This window comes from Rhinolophus sinicus, linkage group LG07 (assembly GCF_036562045.2).
Source record: "Rhinolophus sinicus isolate RSC01 linkage group LG07, ASM3656204v1, whole genome shotgun sequence".
Classification (NCBI taxonomy): domain Eukaryota; kingdom Metazoa; phylum Chordata; class Mammalia; order Chiroptera; family Rhinolophidae; genus Rhinolophus; species Rhinolophus sinicus.
The window spans coordinates 32,591,443-32,605,205 of NC_133757.1; the positions used below are offsets into that span (position 1 = coordinate 32,591,443).

General features: G+C 34.8%; 1 protein-coding gene across 2 annotated transcripts in view; it reads right to left on the reverse strand.

Moving 5' to 3' along the window:
- Positions 1-13,763, reverse strand: part of PTEN (phosphatase and tensin homolog) — an 84,339-nt gene that overhangs the window by 14,125 nt on the left and 56,451 nt on the right. The window lies entirely within an intron of this gene.

Consider the following 13,763-nt stretch of genomic DNA (forward strand, 5'->3'; position numbering starts at 1 on the left):
GAACACATATACAGATATTTGACTTTAAATGATTAATATTTTAATTCAGCTCGATAATAGGGTAAATCAGAGCAACATCAATACAAAGGAAAATATCAAAATAACTTTTGTCCCTTAAAATACAATGATCATAACACCACAACACCCCCATTTGGTCAATGCTCACAACCATGCTCTGACTCATGAACCCAATAAGCAAAGGCCACTACATATCCAAAATAACTGTCAAAGGCCTCTGCACTACAGCTGTACACATAGGTTCCCCACAAGGATTTATGGCCTCAGTTCCTCACAAACTTAGTTACCTATCTTCCGGGCAAAAGCATATCAGAATCAGCAAACCAGATAAAGGTATACTGCCTTTAAAAGGTAAAAAGACCAGCAGCAAAAAGTAATGCTCGCCTTAGAGCCCAACAAAAACAGGAGTATGTGGTTGACATAAATGTATGAAATAGATAACACAGGTACTTGGAAATGTCCCTGATCTACATATTATATATGTTTGTTGAAGAAATCAGGAAATAAGTAATGTTTTTAGAAAATTTAAGTATTACAAAAGCTAAAAAAATATATATAATTCATGTAGTATCTAAAAGGTGACTTATCGAAAGAAAAAAATCTTAGGTGTGCAGCAATGCATTCACTAACAATACTGAATAAATAAATGAGGTTTTAGGCCATTTATCTAAGGTTTCTTGTTTCCTATTACACAATGTGACTTTAGGAACATTCAAGCATTTAACCCAGAAATATAAGGTAAATAATAACATTAAGAAGTCTGACAGTTAAAAGTGACTTGCAAAAACTTAAAAGTATACTCAAGAGAAAAAAGAACCTGCAATATTTCTCTTTAAGTTAGTATTGGAATCTAAATCTCCCAGTGTGTTAAAAACTCTGAACATAAATACTTTTCTTCCCTCTAATGAAAAGTACATTTATGTAAATTTAAAGACAGGTATGTTGAATGACAGGTATGTAGGTATTCACTGTAGTATTCTCTTAAAGGTTAGCATAAATTTTATTACAGACAACTGAAAATATATAAATGTCAAAAAATAGCCATTTCAAATCAGGACAAATGCTTTAAGATTTTGGTTATGGTGCAAAAACCATACATAAAATCAGAAGACTTGGATTTGCATGCTGACAGTTAAAACACAAACTCTGATTTGATTCCTCAGGAAAATGAAAACAATAAGATGCAGTACTTTCTTCAGAATATTCTTGTAAGGATTAAACACTAAATGAAGTTACACAAAACATGCTGAAACTACAAAATATTACACAAATCCTAATATTTTAGAAATTCTACCCATATTTAAGGTATCATTTTGGAATGGCAAGACTTTCAGTTCTGTGTATTTTCTTAAAGAAATAGTGTAAAGTAGTATTACTTTGAAGAGCTGCTACAAAAATTAATGTAAAATTTATTAATTTGAAAATGTCTTAAAGTTTAAAAAGTATTTACACTTAAAATAGTTCACCACGTTATTTAATGCCACTTTAGCCAAGAACTTATCATTCATACCATCAAGATAAAATACTTGGAATTGCAAAGCAGGTTGGGGGAAAATAGCAGACGAAAGACGAGTGGAAGGGAATCTTTTTTGAGTCATGTAAATTTAGTATCTAGTCTAAAAATTAAATAAAATTAAATAGAATTTTTGAAGATTTAAACCAATCTAAGAAGACCAAATTATTTTGGGAGGTTTAATTAAATTACAGATATTTTTCTCTTTAGCTCCATTCTTTGTATAAGCTTGTATGCAATAATTAAAAAGTTTTCAAAGCTTTTTCTCAAGTAGCAAATGACCAGTAGCGTATCTCTAATGCAGGTGTTTTTGCACCGAGTTAATCCTTACCAGTAAGGACTAGGTAAATGTGTAGAGTAAGAATATATAAATCTACTAGTTGTCAACACTGGATAAATAATTTATATGTAAGTACAAGCTGAACCAAAATTACTGACACAATTCAAAGAAAAACTCTGAGAAGCCACAACTGTAAATTTCATTCATTTTTTTATTTTACTATATTATGTACAATTTGGCTTCTATATCCTAACTTTGCAATTCTTATCTACTTGTTAGCTTTCCAAGACCTCAAATTCAATGTGTCCAGATTAAGAGAAATATAGTCGGAAAGTTCAAATGTGTGTAGACCAGAGAGGAGGACCATGTGTCCTCCTCACTCTTATCTCTCATAGCCACGACGTATACGTATTAACATTTGGTTAATAATATAATGAATCATGCTGTAATCTAGGATTTGAAATAAAATGAATAAAACTTCCACACTAAATTCACAATGAATTTGTAATACTTCAAGTAACCCATTTCCTGCATGCATAAACGGAAAACAACGATTTATGTGCATGTTTTACCTATAACATCTTGAATATGAAGATTTAATTTTAAATATGTATCTTTTTAAAAACCTATGTACATTTTACTCATCTTCAAAAATTTGTTTTATGCATTATGAAAAGAGGGCTGACCTTTAAAGTTCTTGGAAATTAAAAATACATTTTCAAAATTTCCATGTTTCATTTCAATTAAGACTAGTAAAAATCTGTTTTATTTTTTAACCAAGAACTTTTAAGCTAAACTGGTCTATAACTATATCCCAAAAGTATATAGTTCAACTCTCTTCTACTAATCACTCTCCTTTCCCACTCTAATTGTGAAGAAAATTACTTATATTCTTAACCTTTTTTCCTCAACTGTAACTTTCAGAACATTCTAATTTTAGCTAAACTTAGCATTCTTCAGGTCAACTTAGCACCACATTCCTGGCCATCATCTCAAAAGGCAGCCACTGCTTCTTCAATTCCCTTATGTTCACAGACCAGGAGGGAGGACTCGGGAGGAGAGAATGGGCCCTCTATATCCACGAATACAGAACCAGAGATCCAGAAGCCTGACTAAGGGACTTGAGCATCTGCAGATTTTAGTATCCACGGGGATTCCTGCAACCAATTCCCCAGGGATACCAGGGACAACTGTATTTGGTGTTACTCCCACTATCCCTTCCATCCCGCTTTTTCACTGCCTTTACGCTCACCTATTCCAAATCTCGACGATTCCATAACTCTTCTGGTATGCACTTATTAAACTCTTGACTACAATGATTTTAGCACTTTGTTCAGCCCACCTTTCTATCTTGTCTCAGACATAATCCTCAGTGAATTCAGCTCCTACCTTACTTGGGAACCCTGAGGTCATCCAATGTGAGCACTCTCCAAATTTTCTTCTCCCATCTTAAAATCTTTTCATTCCTGATTATTTTGTAAAAGTAGCTCTTCATGTTCACATAAGTTCCATTTTGGCAAGCACTCTATTAATTATCTCCTCTCTGGCATTTGCCTTTATTCTCTCCTCCTAATAATAAGCTCAGGTAACCCTTAACCTTTACTCAAAACACACAATAATTCAAAGACCCAAATCCCATATTCTCCCCGTATCTTGTATCGCTCTCAAACTATCAGCCTCTTTCTCTATATAAACTCTTGAGAAGAAACCTCTACTCTTTAACCCATAGAAATCTGTTATTATGAGGCTTTCTTAATGGTTAACCAGTGATCATTTCCTACTGTTTTCCTAGTCCTATCCTGGCTTGTTTTGGCTGCCATTTTGAAAATTCCCTGCGTCTGTCATAGGATATACTCTCTAAAGCTTTTCTCCTGTCCTTACTGGCTGTCTTTGTTTTCTTTTCCCTAAATATAGGCATATCTCAAAAATTTGATCTTAGCTGTCCCTTCTTTATGCCAATCCTATCTACTGCAGTAGTATAATTATCAATTTCAGGCATTAACTTCAAAACCTGTGTCTCTCAATATGACTTATTCCCAACTCGCAGTCCAGAATTTCCAACACTTGGCTGGACATTTCTAGCTGGAAATCGCAGAAGCACTTAACACATAACATGTCCAAAAACTGAAGCTTTCATAGTCTTGCATAGACCAACTTCTTTCTGTGAATGATATTCACTATTTTCTTCAGCACCTGATCCCAAAACTTCTTCTAATATCACTGCCACTGCTGCTTATTGAGCCCTCACCTCAATTCTCTGCATTGCTCTAAATGCTTACATAACTGTGTAATTTAATACTCATAAAGTGAGTATTATTGGCAATACCACTTTAGACAAGATGAAGTCATACATCTTATAAGCAATGAAACTGGATTTCACCATAGCACTCCAACTCAAGTTTGCAAACACTATACTGTTCTGCCATTTTCTTCCTGCTATAGTGAAACAGATAGTCTGAGAGACAGTGGTGACATATATAGGGTTATAGAAAAGAGAAGTGAGGGAACCCCAGCAATATGGCAGAGTGGAGGCAGAGATTGGTCTATCAGTGAGCACATAACTATCTGGCATACACACACTACACCCAAAATAGAAGGCAAACAAGAGGTTAAGCTTATTTAAAATATTCATATCTGATTCCTACACATCTATTCAGATGCTAAAATCCAGATTTTTGACTCTGAAATACATTACCTCTCAAAATATGAGTTTTGGTTTTCTGTGGCCATTCTAGTTCAGCCACCTCCTGCAATTTTGTAATAGCCAACTGATGATCAGTCTTTGATTTATCTGTTCTCCAATCTTTTATTTATACCACTCTTTGACTAATTTTACAAAAATATAAGATAAATCATATTACCAATTAATTCAAAATGTTAAAGATTTCCCTCTGTCTACCCAAATAAGAACAAATTTTTCACACATGGTAATTCCATTACAACATAAAAACACAGCCCAACCTCTTTTACCACTCTCTCTCTTTACTTATTTTTTTATTGGGGACTATTGGGGAACAGTGTGTTTCTCCAGGGCCCATCAGCTCCAAGTCCAGTCACAGTTTTCAATCTTAGTTGCAGGGGGCGCAGCCCACCATTCCACGCTGGAATTGAACTGGCAACCTTGTTGTTGAGCGCTTGCGTTCTAACCAACTGAGCCACCTGGCCGCCCCTCCGGAAGCTCAGCAACGGCTCATTGTCTTCTACCAAGTTGTGGAGGGCGCAGTTCACTGGCCCACATGGGAATCGAACCAGCTACCCTGTTGTTCAGAGCTCATGCTCTAACCAACTGAGCCATCCCACCACCCCTCTTTTACCACTCTTAACTCTCACAACTTCCTGTGTGTATTCTTGCTTTTGGCCGGATAGAAGTATTTAATTTCCCCCATACTGTACATTCTGGTTTTTTAAATATACTATCTTATTGGATATTAAAGTAGAAGGACTACGCAAGGAATCACCTGGGAAGTTTTACATATTTTCTAACACCTGGACCAATTCAGACAATATAATTATTTGAAGCTTCCAGCTTTGATAGGAGCCACTTGAAATGCAATTCAGACCAGGTAGTGGGGGGCTCCTAAACATTTTCATTCTTAGATGGTCTATTCAGATTTTGTATTTCATCTAGAAGCATTTATGATAATATTTTCAGTGAAAATTGCTCCCTTCCCATTGAAATTTTCAAACTCATTAGCATAGACTTAAATGTAATTTTTAATTTTACCTCTAGACTGTAGTTATATCTCCTTTCTCAAATTTAACGTCTAATATTTGTTTTCCCTCTTCACTTTTTTCCTTTGATTGGCTTTAGAAGAGATACACTGATTTTATTGGCATTGTCAGTGTGTTCAGATTTATTAGTTGAAATGGTTTACTGTTTATTAATTTACATATTTATATTTTTATCTTAATACTTCTCTCCTAATTATATTAATAATCTCTAATATGAATTTGTATTTCCTCATTGACCCAAAATCATTTAAGTGACTTTAAATTTCCAAATGGTTGATTCAATTTGGTTAAACTTTAAAAAAAAAAAAAAAAAAGAAAAGAAGTCATCTCGGGGCAGCCAGATGGCTCAGTTGGTTAGAGCGCGAGCTCTTAACACAAAGGTCACTGGTTTGATTCCCAAATGGGCCAGTGGGAAACAACGGCTTCAGCTTGGATCTGAGCCGCTGGTGGCAGCCAGCTGGCTCAGTGGTTAGAGCCCGGTGCTCATAACACCAATGTCACCGGTTCGAGTCCCACATGGGCCAGTGAGCTACTCCTTCTTACTAGATTGAAAAAAAAACGACGACTTGACTTGGAGCTGAGCTGCGTTCCCCCACTCCCCACCCGCCACAACTAGACTGAAAAACAACAAATTGACATCCTGGAAAAACACACTGTTCCCCAATTTAAAACAAAACAAAACAAAACAAAAAAAACTCTAGTTCTATTGAATTGTAACCAAGGAATGGGTTTATATATTTCTACTAGGAGGTGAGATTATCTTTGTGGTTGGCCTAGTGAATTATTAATCTTGGTAACTGTTTTATGGCTCACAAAAATACAACAACAAAAAAAATTTTATGGGCTACATTTTTATTATATTAACCAAGCTATTTATATATCTCATTGTGTGCCTTCTTGATCTTAAAGTGTATTAAAGATTTCTACTATAGTTGCCTTTCTATCAATTTTTCCTTCATTTCTTCTAGCTTTTGCTTAATATATTTTGATGCTATGTTTAGCACATAAGAGTTCTTAATTTCTAAGTCTTCATTGTGGAGTGTACCCTCTGTTAATATAAAGTGACATTCTTGATCCAGTTTTATGCATTTTGGCTGTGACTGTACTCCAATACTGATATCCTGTCATCTGCTTTGGAATTTACATTTAATTGATGTATCTTTAATGAACTATTTATTTTTTTAACCTGAGTTATTTTATGCAAATCTCTTGTATATGATTAATCTCTTAAAAACCAGAGACTTAAAAGTACGCGTTATGCACATCTTTCAGACCTAGAATACTGCCATAATATTACCAGACCAGAATACCACCCAGATACCACAGCACAAGATATGTAATGTTTTGTTCATATTCTGTGTGTGTATCAATACTCAGATCACCTTCTCTATGATGAATTCACAATTTAGATTCCTCAGTAAAGAAGTAATTTTCTATTTCAGTAGACTTTTCAATGGCACTTCTAAACTTAGAAATAAAGTAGATGTTTTAACATAATAGTGTTTGCTTGAAGTTTGGAAATTTGTTTTTCAGAATGATCACAGTAAAATTATTACAGTAAAGTAGTTCAACAAATCAAGAAATATGGCTCTGAAGAATGGCTATTATTAAAATGACAGCATGTAACAGTAGCTTTTGTATCTTAAGCTACATGCCAAACATTTTACATATATCCCTACTACAACTTTACAAGACAGATATCCTATCTATCTTGTTAAAACTTAAAAAAGTTTTGTAAAAGTTAAAAAAACTTTTAAACAGTCTTTAAAAGTTAAGAATTAATATAGTCTCTATTTTAAGGACAAGAAAACAGTCCCAGTGCATTTAATTATCCTGTTAAAAACCAGAACCAGAACCTAAATGTGAATCTGATTCTAAAACTTTTTAGTCCCATTTCCTGATTTTACTAATACCACCCCTACTAACTACATCTAAAATTAAGACCTCTTTGAGCTCTTATTTTTCCTATCTATGAAGAATCTCCGAAGTGGAGTACTATAGAACTTCAATTCCGTGAAACTAATTAAAGTAATGTATTAAATAGTTGTGCATGAACCACAGAATCCTTGAAAATAATATGAAGCAGACAACTGGTATTTTTCTCTCTACACAGCATCCTTTCCCGTTGGGGAGCTGTCAACCTCCCTGTGGTTTGGGAGTGGGGATGGGGTTCCTTCAGCTTCAGATGTATGCCCCAAGCCGCTGGCCAGAATGGTTGAGAGATGAGTACATACCCTAATCCAGGTAAATCAGGCCCTAATTGAGGCATTTTTGAGCAGACTGTAGCTCTCTTTCCACTGCAACTGCTGAAGCATACAAAATGGAAACCTGGCGCTACTAGGAGTCATACCTTGCCATTACATTAGAGAGCCTGTCTGAAAATAAAGTATATAGAGAGCAAAGAAGAGAGTTGAGATTCTTGGCATCTGTTAATCACCTAGATCCAGGCTAGAGCTTTTTTAGTGTTACATAAACCAACAAATGTCTCCTTTTGTTTAAGCTATTTTGAGGTGGGTTGCTGTGACTTGAACTGAAAGAGTTCTAATACATTATAATACAACTGCTTGCCCCCCACCCCACCCCCTTCGAGTTTCTACTCTGGGAATCAAAATAATAAAGAAAAATAATTTGGACAGGAGAATATAGTACAGGAGAAAGAATACTGGATTTGAGGTTAGGAGGTATGGTTACAGAGATTAAATGACCGAGGACAACCTGATTTTTGCAAATCTGTTTTATCATTCACATTAGAATGAGTCTGAATTAAACAATTACTAAGGTCCTTCAAGGTATAAAAAATCTTACAATTTTATGAATATATAAACTGGACAACAGGCTTACATACCATGTATTAAATAAACAATTTAGCCCAGGAGAATTAATGTTAGAAAAAATAAAAATGTTATATTGTTTTTCAAAGCTGAAAAAGAGGATAATTATAGCTTATTTTGTTTTAAGTGAAGAAAATGAGAAAATTTCATTAGGTAACCACATGGGAAAATTTAGTAGTAAATAGACTAGAAAAAAATAACCTGATAATCTGATTATATATAAAAGGACATAAAAATTCCTAGTCTAGAGAAACTAGACAATTCCATCTTCTTGGGATCACATAACGTTAGTATTTATTATTACTAGAAGACTTAAGTCTTCATTAAAAATAAGCTAATGAACTCACAGAGATCATAATATATAGCAACTTTATCTGTAATAATTGCTTTGGGGAAAAAATCAAAAGCTCAAATGTTTTTCTTAAAAGTTTAATAAAAAAAAAATATTAATGCTTACATTACCTGCCACCATCTAGAAGGGGGAAGGCAAGGGAAAGAGAGAGGGGTAGAAAAGATTCTGGGTAAGTTTGTCACATAATAAAAGCTTGCCTTTTGAAATTCAGAAAATTTGGGAATCTTTTCAAAATACATACTTACCAGCACTCACAGGATGTCTTAACTGTTTACTCATAGTTTATAATAAATATTATGAGTTATGGATTATAATTCTGAAACATTAAGTGCAAATGCAGACTGTGAGGCATAGGACTAGATGGGAACCATCCCCAGGAGTTGCCCTGTACCATGCTTTCTTGTGGGGGTAGGGGGGTCGAGAAACTTTTGACAGCTTGTTTGGGAATAATTTGCTACATGCTCAAAAAGCAAAAGGATAAACTATGCAAAAGAAGCATCACGTAGTTGCATTCGTATAAATTACTGAATAAAAGATAGGAGTCTTCCTTCCCTCAAGAAGTTAATCCCACTCTCAGAAAATATTTTTTCTTTATAGGAGGTTATTAGTTGTACTTTGACTTTCACAAGACATTCAAAACCTGAAATATTATTTGGGCATTACTAACAGAATGGCACATTTTACGGTAAGCTGGCACCCACCACTCTGCCATCTAATTTGCACCAAGTCTGCTGAGGAAATGTATAGACTGCTGGATTATTCTGAGAAAGTCTCTGCAAAGTCTAGGAATTCTTCACCAAAACATGACAACTGGCTCCTTTTTCTTTAAAACAAAGGGGAGAGGGAGAAACAGGGTGATGAAGAGGAGAAAGATGAGAGGAAGAGGGGGAGAAAGAGGGGAAAAGAGAGGAGGGAGAGAAGAAACAGTTTGCTCCTACATAAATGTCCAAAGAATACAACTTTCTTCAGCTTCTTAATGTTTCTCTATAATTAAAAGTAATGATACAAGCAAAACAACATTAAAGACAGTTCTTATAAAATTAATCACACACAAACTGAAAATTGATAAAATGCATGTATTTCCTATAATAGTGGTTCACAATTACAAAAAGGCAAACCTACAGACTCAACCTAAAAGGAAATACTAGAAAGAGGATAAATCTATTAGCAGATGTTTCAAGAATAAAACTACTTTGGATGATCAATTATTTTACTATAAGATACTTCTCTGGAAGAATTCCACAGTTGTATATCAACAGCTTTACCATGGTCAGCTGAATTTTCTTATGATGAAATTACAGTCTTTAAAAGTTAAAAATATATCATTTCACTAATACTCCAACCATTAGGTAAACATGTAATATATTTGAATGTTTTTAACTACTTAAATCAGGGGTTATTAAGTGCCTTAGCTTCTCTATAAAGAAGGGTATAAACAGAGGAGCCTTGTCAAAATAGGTCAATTTCATCAGAATTTACATGACCTTTCAGGAGAGCTTGACCCTGTACAAAAATAAATTCTGAACAACCTCAAAATTCTTTTGCTGTTCCAGGATTTGTGGATTTAATAGTGTAGAAAGAAATCAACAGTGTGCCAAGCTCAAATTTTACTCTGAATGCTGTCACTGACTGGATGACCTTAATCAAAGCACCCAGTTTTATCATTTATAAAATAAGCAACATTCCTGGGGGGAAAAAATCCTATGACTTTTATCCACTGTATCTAGCTTTCTAATGCTGCTGCAACCTAAAATCAAATGGCACTATTTAGTAAAATACATCTTCGTCAAGAGCATCTGTTCATAAATTTCTCTGTCTTTTTAAATATACACAGGGATAAAGGTAGGAGCATATTAGCATACTCCTTTAGACCCTGTGAATAATACACCCAAGAAATGGTGTAGGTATATTAATAAATCATGAGCTAAGCATAGATCTCAATGATTTATTTTGATTCCAAGATGCTAAAAGTGATCAATTTTGGCTAAATTATTCAACTCTGAATCTTAACACCATGTAATAGCTATACAGAAGAATTGTACTGAATCCGTCCTTAACAGTATGTACAAACTCTATTTTCTATCAGCCCATCACCTTTCAGTTGAGGCACAGTCCAACCTATAAGAGGGTGAAGAATATACTATGCTTAGAGCAGTTCTGCTGATGATGTAGATACTCCTAAATTCTTCCACATGACACTAAAAACTTTACATTCTATTTTCATCTTTTCCTTCTGGCCCGTTTCACAACTAGGGTTTCCAGGAGGGAATTACCGCCACTTCTCAGGAATCTTTTCTGCTTTCCCGCTCACGAATCCTGAAATATAAACTGTTTTCCACGATGAATAGTTTCCACAAAGTGACGGCCTATACTACCAACCACCTGCGTTCAAGGAGCCGATTTTCCCAATTTCCCAACCAAATTTTCTCGGGATTCGGGAAAGGAAAAGCAAAAAAATTTCCCGAGAATGGGTGGGAATTCCCACCCGGAAACGCTAGGATAAATAGGAAAAGTGTCTAAGAGCTACATTGTGAGTAGTACGTTTATTTCCTACTGTGGGTATTACAGGGTTCAAGGAGCCGATTTTCCCGATTTCCCGACCAACTTTTCTTGGGATTCAGGAACGGGAAAGCAAAAAGATTTCACGAGAATGGGAATTCCCATCTGGAAACCCTATTCACAACAATATCCCATGGGTCTTGCCATTTCATCAAATCTCTCCTCACCTCTACAGAGAAACAGAAATGACAATATTGCCAGATTGTGATAATTAAAATACCTTCTAACTGACAAATTAAAATATGTCCTCAGTTTTTGACTATGGAGACTTCTCTTGGATCTAAGTTAAACTGGAAACAGAGAAAATAATGTATAATCAAGGTTAAGTATACTTGGGTTTTACTTTTCTCTCTCAACATGATGGATTGAAATATTCCAAGTGCTTATGTGGTTAGTTCTATCAGAAGCATTTAGTCAACCATCCTGAAAAAGTACCTACATCAGAAAGGGTGTATACGCCTGTGTGTGTGGTGGGTATGTTTTAGAGGGAAGAAGGGGAAAAAGAGACTGCATGAGAGAGCTTAGTTAGAAAAGGCTAGACCATTACAAAACCTTTATTTGTCCCCAACTCAAAATCCTTGATTAAAACACTATAAAAGGCTGTTGTTAGCTATAATGCCAAACAAACAAAAAAAGTCACAGTTGAACGTGGTAAAGACAAATACCTTAGAAATGGTCAAACATATCTGTACCTTACAACAGAAAAGTAAGACTGTTGCAGTGTCTCTATCAAACAATTTTATCCATTTTAAAAAAAACACCTGACTTTTTTCCCTAAAACTGAAGCAGGTCATGAAAGAATTGGAAATACCATTTTCCTTTAGCATGTGACTTCTTAGCTTAAGCCAGCTACTAGTTTCATCAAATATATGCATGATGACACAATCAAAGAATAACTCTTATTTTAGAGTCCTTTTTGGAAACTTCAGGGGACATTAACATTTTCAAAATGGTGACGTTTCTTTGCAAACAAAACAAAACAAAGACAAACCCCAAAACCAAGAAAAAAAACCCCAAAACGCTGCTGAAGAAATCTCACTGTTCTATAGACAGATAGTACATCTTTATGCCTGGAAAAATATCTGGTTTTGCTGCTTTGACACATAGAAGTTTTGCGTGTCTTTGTGACTCACTGCTTTGTTCATCAGTACGCACTGGGATGCAACTCTACCATCAGTCCTGAGAGAAACCTTATCTATTATTGTGAAAGTATTCTCCTGCTTTGTGAGGGCCAAGCCTGGAATCATAGCCTGTGCAAGATTTGTCATGAAAAGTCTACTGTTGTGAAAGTTGCCAAACTCATAAAAGCCAAGACTTTCAATCAGGCTTCTCAAGAGGTTTTGTCAAGAAGTAGGAGCAACTATGAAATTCTTTGCTACACATAAGTTCACTGGTCTTCAGAAGACAAATTCTACAGCCACAATTTTAACAGCCATTAACTGGATAAAATATAAACTCGTTTATACAGTTTAACTCTTCAACCTTAAAACTAAATGGTGGAGTCATAATCCTTTCCTTTCTAATATAGCATTATGTCAGTATCTTGCCAAAAATGATCTCATTACCTAGAAGGCAAAGAAAATGATGCAACATGAATTTATATGAAGAGTCTTAGAGAATTCTCATTTCTTGACACAAGCCTACTCTCTCATCTGGCAAAAGAATCTACAGATTCCATTTGCTTTCATTCTTTTGCGAGAAAGGATTTTTAGCACTTGTTTTCACCAAAAACAAAAGTCAAAATTGACTGGATATCAGAGATGACATAAAGGTTGCCAAGTCAAAGACAATGAAATAGTTTCAACATGTTGTTTAAAAGCTACATAATAGCAGCCCTTTCATTAAAATGTACTATTGAGCAGAACTAAAGCTTAATTTTGGTTAATTTGTACCACTTAGATTTATTCATCATTGTCAAGGAATGACCAGATTTTTGCATGAAAAACAAATGAGACACATTTCTTAGAAAGGTTTATTTTACATTCTATGTTTAAAAAATAGTTCTGAGTGCAATTAAAAACTGTAAGAACAATTTTACGTTCATGTACACCATGCACATTTTTGGAAGAATATTTATAGCTTTCATCATATTTTTAAAAGGTATATAACATAAATAGTTTAAGAGCCCTCTAACTTAAATCCAGTGTTCTGGCTCCACATTACACAACTTTTCTATTTTTATTTTAAATTGTTTTCACCTGATTTCTTTTCTACTACCAAAATGTCTGCTGCTCAGCAACCCTGTTTTACATTTCTACCACTGCTCCTGGGATTATATTATAATTTGACCTACTTCTGCATGGTTTTCTTCCCATTCAGTTTCTTTTCCTGTGCTGCCCCGCATTTATTCACTTAAGTGTAAAACAATTTACCTTCTATATTTTTAACTAGCAAAAGCAATTGTTTCCTTCTAGATGACAAAGAAGATGAACCAAAGTAAATATCTCTGGTTCTCTGCTCTGGAAATCATTCCAGTGC